The sequence below is a fragment of the Strongylocentrotus purpuratus genome, unplaced genomic scaffold, assembly GCF_000002235.5.
Source record: "Strongylocentrotus purpuratus isolate Spur 01 unplaced genomic scaffold, Spur_5.0 spur5_scaffold_11, whole genome shotgun sequence".
In the NCBI taxonomy this organism is placed as follows: Eukaryota; Metazoa; Echinodermata; class Echinoidea; order Camarodonta; family Strongylocentrotidae; genus Strongylocentrotus; species Strongylocentrotus purpuratus.
In genome coordinates this window covers 4,922,924-4,929,476 of record NW_022145596.1, presented here as the reverse complement: position 1 = coordinate 4,929,476, position 6,553 = coordinate 4,922,924, and positions in this window count along the sequence as shown.

Here is a 6,553-nt window from a genome sequence, read left to right as displayed (position 1 = left end):
AACATAACATGAATCTACATAAATAAAGATGATTTACATGTAATAAATTAATAAAATGATTCACTGATTTACATACATGTACTTGGTATATATGGAAATGAACATTAATTTTAAATGTGTTTATAACAAAATACACTTGTAATGTATGTTTTCCATTACCCAGCTGACACAGGCATTATTCAGGTAGATCTACATGTATGTATGTACCAGTATCAAACTAGAGAACACCTACAACACTTCATCTACAGTATGTATTATCAGAGAAAACAATAAATGAAAGCACTGTTCAAATTAGCTCTGTACAGCTCCCCAAAAAAATCTTGAAAAAAATAAACAAACAATAAAGTACATGTACATACAAATTCAAAAAGAAAATGTTCATTGTGCAGAAGCAAACAGAAAAGACCTTCAACAATCAGAAGTATTTTACAAAGATTTACAATTTTATATCTTACCAACAAGGAAATTAATTAACAATAGTGAATTGTTATCATGTTACATGTACATGCAGATGAAATTGATGAATAGTCAAACAAATGCACTTGCAGAGTACCATACATTGGAATAAGAAACAGTTATATTAGCATTACACTTAACAAATATTTGCATAGCCTTTAATATAAGAATAAGACAATCAAGGATCAGTATGCAAGTGCAATTGTTATTTTATCAACATTGTGCCAAAGTGTACTCATAATATTTGTTCACTCAGACTGTTTGGATCTTTGAAATTGTCCCACGTTCAAATTTGCATTATACATGTAAAATGTTGACATTATATGAATGGTACATGTATGTACATGTTATTGCACTATTGTTCAAGTTCACGGTTTCTTTGCTGCACACATCACATACATGTAGAGTCCCACATTGTTATCACATTTTGGTAAAACTTTATGTACATGTGCACCGGTATGCTAGAGTGCTATAACACAAGTATTTAGCTGCTCAGCTTTGACTGTGAAATTAACGATGTTAGAGCACCAGTAGTTTGGAAGGACATCAATCCAAATTTGCCACTCTCAACCCAGGGGTAAAATAAAAAAGAAGCCAATATTCACATACGGTACACTAAGGCCATGCACAACAGTGTAATGAGGTACCCGAGTACACTCCCAGGCTCACAAGCAAATACTTGAATATTCGGACGCCATGTTTTTTAATAATTTTTTTGATTTTTTTTGTTGTTGCCACCACCATACCTTTGGAGCAGTATCCCAGTTCTGTCGCCGAAAACGCATGTAATTTTACTTCGAGTTGCAGTTGAAGGCGCTGATTTAGTAATAATAATAACAGTAAACAATGCTGTTTTAAAAACCAAAGATGGCAGAATAATCCATTTTCCTCCAAGAAATCTGGACATTTGGTCCCAGTTTCTGAGTGGTGAGTTTGACAGTGCTTGAGTTGGGAAACATTTTTACCGACGGCACCATGCAAGCGGCCGCCGCTCACCCAGACACGGGTAAGCGTCGGCCTTGTTTTTTTTATTTTGCGGCCGAATATTCGGGTATGAGAAATCGTACCCGAGTAGTTGTGAACCATGCGGGTACTCGAGCATTCGACTACACGTCGCAGCCCTACGGTACACCCGTCTTTTTATCACCTAAAATATTTTAAATGCATTAATAAAAATATGCACACAAAAAGCCCTTGAACTTACATGCAAAATGTATTCCAAAGTACTCCATGATGAACAACACACAACGATTTGCCACATATGACAAAAAACGACAAGTCCATATAGCCCAATGACTGCAAAAGTGTCAAGCGAAGATGTATAAAAAAGTCAGGATCTAAATATAATTGACCTCCCAATGGGCAGGATAGCTCTAGGAAGATGGGGGCGACAGTACATGACTAATAGAGGTTAAAAGGGGAATAGGTTACCGGTTACCTAGCGCATAAATCAAATCAATGACCTGCTGTAAATTAACTACTAGCTGTGACAGTCAGAGGGTCACGTTTTAAACAGGAAAAGTCTGAGTTTTCTTGAAGGATCTGGACATACAGACCTGCTTTGGGCAATTCCAAGCCATTTATCCGTGTTATTACTGACCAAATGGCCGGATCTAAGACATGGTGCATTTGATCATACTATAGCATTTAGTTTATAGCATGTTCAGATTTAAGTTAATTTATATGAAACTTGAGTTTATAAAGAATCAGCATACAGCGAAAGGACAAAACAACATCACATAAAGAAACCTATTTAGAAACTAATTTTGAAGAGGTTAATTTACATAACAACTGGCCAATCATCAGTGTGCGCTCATGATAAGCCCCGCCCAGTTATACAATATTCGTAGGATACGATGTTCAGACTGTAGCGTGATGTTTATGTTTATTCTTTGTTGAGTTCTCATTCAAGACAATGCCCAGACATACGTTTCGCAATAAAACGTTAAGTTATACATGTTATTTCAACTAGAAAGTTATTGTTAGTACAGCATGGTTGTTGAAGACGACAACAACTACAACGTTCGAAATAGGCTCCGCTATGCAGTTAACACAAAAATACATGTGAATGATGTGATGTCAATTCAAGTTCAGATCTCCACACTACTTGGTAACATATGGATTACTAAATACCTGGAACTTGCCCTTTCTAAATTCTAAATGGGAAATCTGTCCGAGAGATGGAAAAAAAAGTCTGTTTTTTATCATTTAAAACCCTGAGTACCGTAAACAATATTCCTGGGTGGGTAATGGTGTTTTAGACGATTTCCTTCCAAGAAAACATACATGTAAATACTATGCTTTCATATAAGTATAAGTACATGTAGATGTATATTTATTTTCATCAGAGTATTCAGAGTCATCGCCATCATCATTATTATTATCATTATTATTATCGTTATCATTCTAGGAATCCAGGTACATGTGTATTTGACACATTATGTATACTACCCATCCATAGTTAGGTGAAGAAAGAAAGCATCATGCCATTTTTTCTTTTTCAGCGATACAATGACTTCAAGGATATTCCTGTGTCGTTCGTTCTGTTACAATACAGCGTACTTCTCGGGTGAGAGGCCTCTTATGGGTAAAACAGACACGCAAAACAAACACAGTAGTGACATTTCAAACTAGACCAATACCCTACCTTGTGGGATGAGCTGCATATTGCATATATATCAAGGTCCCCCAAGGAAGACAAGTTTATAGTGGTCTTGGAAGGTGGTCTTTAAGTAAAGGTTCCTTCAATACATACTGTGTCAATGTAAATCGCCATTGAAGAGAGACAACAAATATGGTCTTTCTCTTCAGGTGGTTTTGCCCTGGTTTTGCTAAAGCAGTACACTGTGTTTGAACATTCCTATAACCCTTGTCGTATAGTTGATGTATGTATAGCATAGAACATTTTGACAACAAGTTCAAAGTAGCAATTCAAACAAGTCAAGACTTGTAATATAATGCATATATCATATATATCATATCATATAATACATATATATCATATAATACATATATCACATAATATGTAATGTTTAAACATAATTTATAATGACAACTGTTTTACTGTAGAATAAAATTATGAATGTACAGTACGACTACACTTTTCCCACAGGTCTCAAGGTTACAGATCTTTCTTATAGGAATTCTACACTAGCTGATAACATTTTGTTGCCTTATAAATGACCTCACCGTTGGAAGGGTAGAGGGTACATCAATCTAACAGAGTGTCTATAAATTCTTTTTCAGGCCAGAATCAATGTTTGGATACATTTACGTGAACCTGGCAAATTCTGGAGTTTTAAAATTTAAACACAGACTCAAGTATTGAGTACAGCGGTTCATATAAAAGTGTTTCTGGTGAGTTTATTAAATCAAGCCTATACTGTGCATAATAATTAACTGAGCTGATGATACTCAATCGCTAGTTGTACGATATGTACATTTACAACACTATGTCTCTAGCGCCAACTTGATCTCGCTATCCCAAAATCAGATTTTAAAAAGCGCAAGCCATATAGATGACCTACGGTAGCTGGGGTCGAAAAGGGGGTGTTCTTCCATATTCTACCTCTGTTTCTCCTATTTTCTCTATTGTGTATCATTTGTATTTTCAGGTTTTAACATTTCCCTTGTAGTCTAATTGTATAGTTACACATTCATGTTGTGTGTTACCAACTCTCACTTTTACTAAGGCACGTGATGTTAGATGTATATCAGATATTATAAAGAGACGTCATATTCATTAATGATAACAATAATAAGTCACATGTACAGCGCTTAAATAATATTACATGTAGTTTCTTAGCGGTTTACAAGTTTATGATGACAGGATAAAGGATAAGGGATATGTCGCCCAAGTATGATTTACATATTTATTTCAGTCTCTCACTTTCAGTCTCGGCATAATCTGATAAATGAAAAAATGCGGGCGTGCGGCTGCTAGCGCTAGCTAGCGGCCTCGGCACCTGCAGTTCTCCCAGGTAAGCTAATGGCGCCTCCGTCTTCGGGCGAAGTTGAGCCTCGCGATTCCACCTCCTCCGATATCAAAACGTTTCATCAGATGAATGCTCTAAAAATAAAGATTAAACCTACATTTTATCTTTATATAAAGTGGCAGCATATAGCTACATTATACATTTTTCATACAATATTAAAAAGGGCTTACCCACGCCGTATGCACGCGAAGAATTTCACTGGCAAAGCATAGCAATTATTCCGATTCCTTTGCTATTCATCTCAAAGACCTAGACCGCTCTTGTTTACCTAGCTATATTGCGAAGAGGGGTTATGCAGTGTACGCATATAGATTGTGCGTGGTATGAATAGAGTGTGGTTCTTTGTGTACAGGTGGTGTTCCTATGTTTTGGAGGACTCTTCGCGCTTCAATGAACAAAATGTAAAAAGATATTCAGTGACTTCACAGCTTTCCAAGTTTTACAAAGAAAAAAAAGAGGGCGTGGTATCGGTGCGTTCACACAGGGACCCCCATCTCCCTATTTCACAATTGTGCCTGGAGTTTTCTAAAAGCCCCCCCCCCCCCCCCACTCCGGGTTTCCTTGCATAATTTGAATATGAGGACACTGCTAACGTTTAAATTTCACAGATAGGACATACATGACATATTCATAATTCCTGCAAAGTTCTACAGCATTTGAGGTTGGCTGCAAAAGGGACATAGTACCTTTAATTTAACCGAGGGAAATTATAGTTGGCCAAAATCAATCATCAAACATGCTGCATCAAAAACAATCTAAACATTCCAACAAAATTCAAGTAACTCAGGACAGTAGACAACCTCACACCAAGAAGGACAGAACAGAACTAACTTTAATATAAAAAATTATAACATGTCTCTTAGGGAGGGGGGGGGGGGCGGGCTAACTTGAAGCAGAGCCATGCAATAGCATTCACTTTTCATTTTCTTCTTTATTTTATCGATATTGTCTGTTGCGACTCTACTCTTCAGCATTATATGAAAGATGATCAGTTCAGTTGCCTCATGTACACTTTAGATCAGAACCTCAGGTTTTTGTATTCAAATGTTATGCAAACGGTTTGAAGACAGGTTGTCTTGTCATTCCAAAAGAATGCCCGAGGCTTACCCGACATAGCAACACGTAATGTATGCAAAAATGTATTTAAAGTAATGTAGTTCATTCAATAGTGACAGGTTAATTGAATACCTCGTCACTATAGGTCCCCAGGAAAGAAACATCCGTAATATTATGGTAAGCCGGTCCCCCAAAGAAGTGCGCCTTGAAAAGTTAGCACTCCGAAATGGCGCAACCTTCATAGCAAGGCGAAAGTGTTGACAGATAGAAATATTAATTAAAATGCTAATGATATATGACAGGGGCGTTTATAAAAGCGGGATGTCAAAATGTCCCAGGGGGGGGGGATGCTAAAATTATAATTGTGAGAGCTAGAAGCATGCAAAGAACTTGTAATCAATGATTCAGACAAACTGAGAATTTTCACTGATTTTCTTCAAATATCTAAAACTGTATACAATAAAAGTAACTTAAGTATGAAGGTTTTGGTTCCCTTTAAACGTCTTTGGTTAAACGGTACTCGTTCTCAACGCACCCTTTCGAGAAAAGCCCCACCGCTTTTTTTTTTCGAAAGGGGGCTTTGAACTCACCACACCGCTCCGAACAGCAACGCACCCTTTCGATGGGTGTCAGCCGATTCTCATTACGGTATACTTCACACAGGCGCGCGCCCGCCCGCAACCCACCATCAGTATGCGCTTGACGTTTGTCCGAAAAATACTCCAAAAATAACAAGATAATTGACAAGAAACAGGTAATAAACATAACGACTTTTAACTCATGATCTTTATTTGGACATTTGATAAATATTTATTTCAAATTTTGGATAGGCTTCTAAACAAGCGCCAGATATCGGCGGAGCAAATGTCGGACACGCCCCCCCCCCACGAATTTTCAGGTGGTGAAATGCCCCCCCCCCCATGATTTGGGGTTAAAATCTTTTTTTCTTTTCTTTCTTTCTCTCTTTCTCTCTGCGTTGAGATAAATCAAGCCAAATCAGGCGATTAGATTTTATTAATAGAAGCGTTCACATTCACATTACCGGA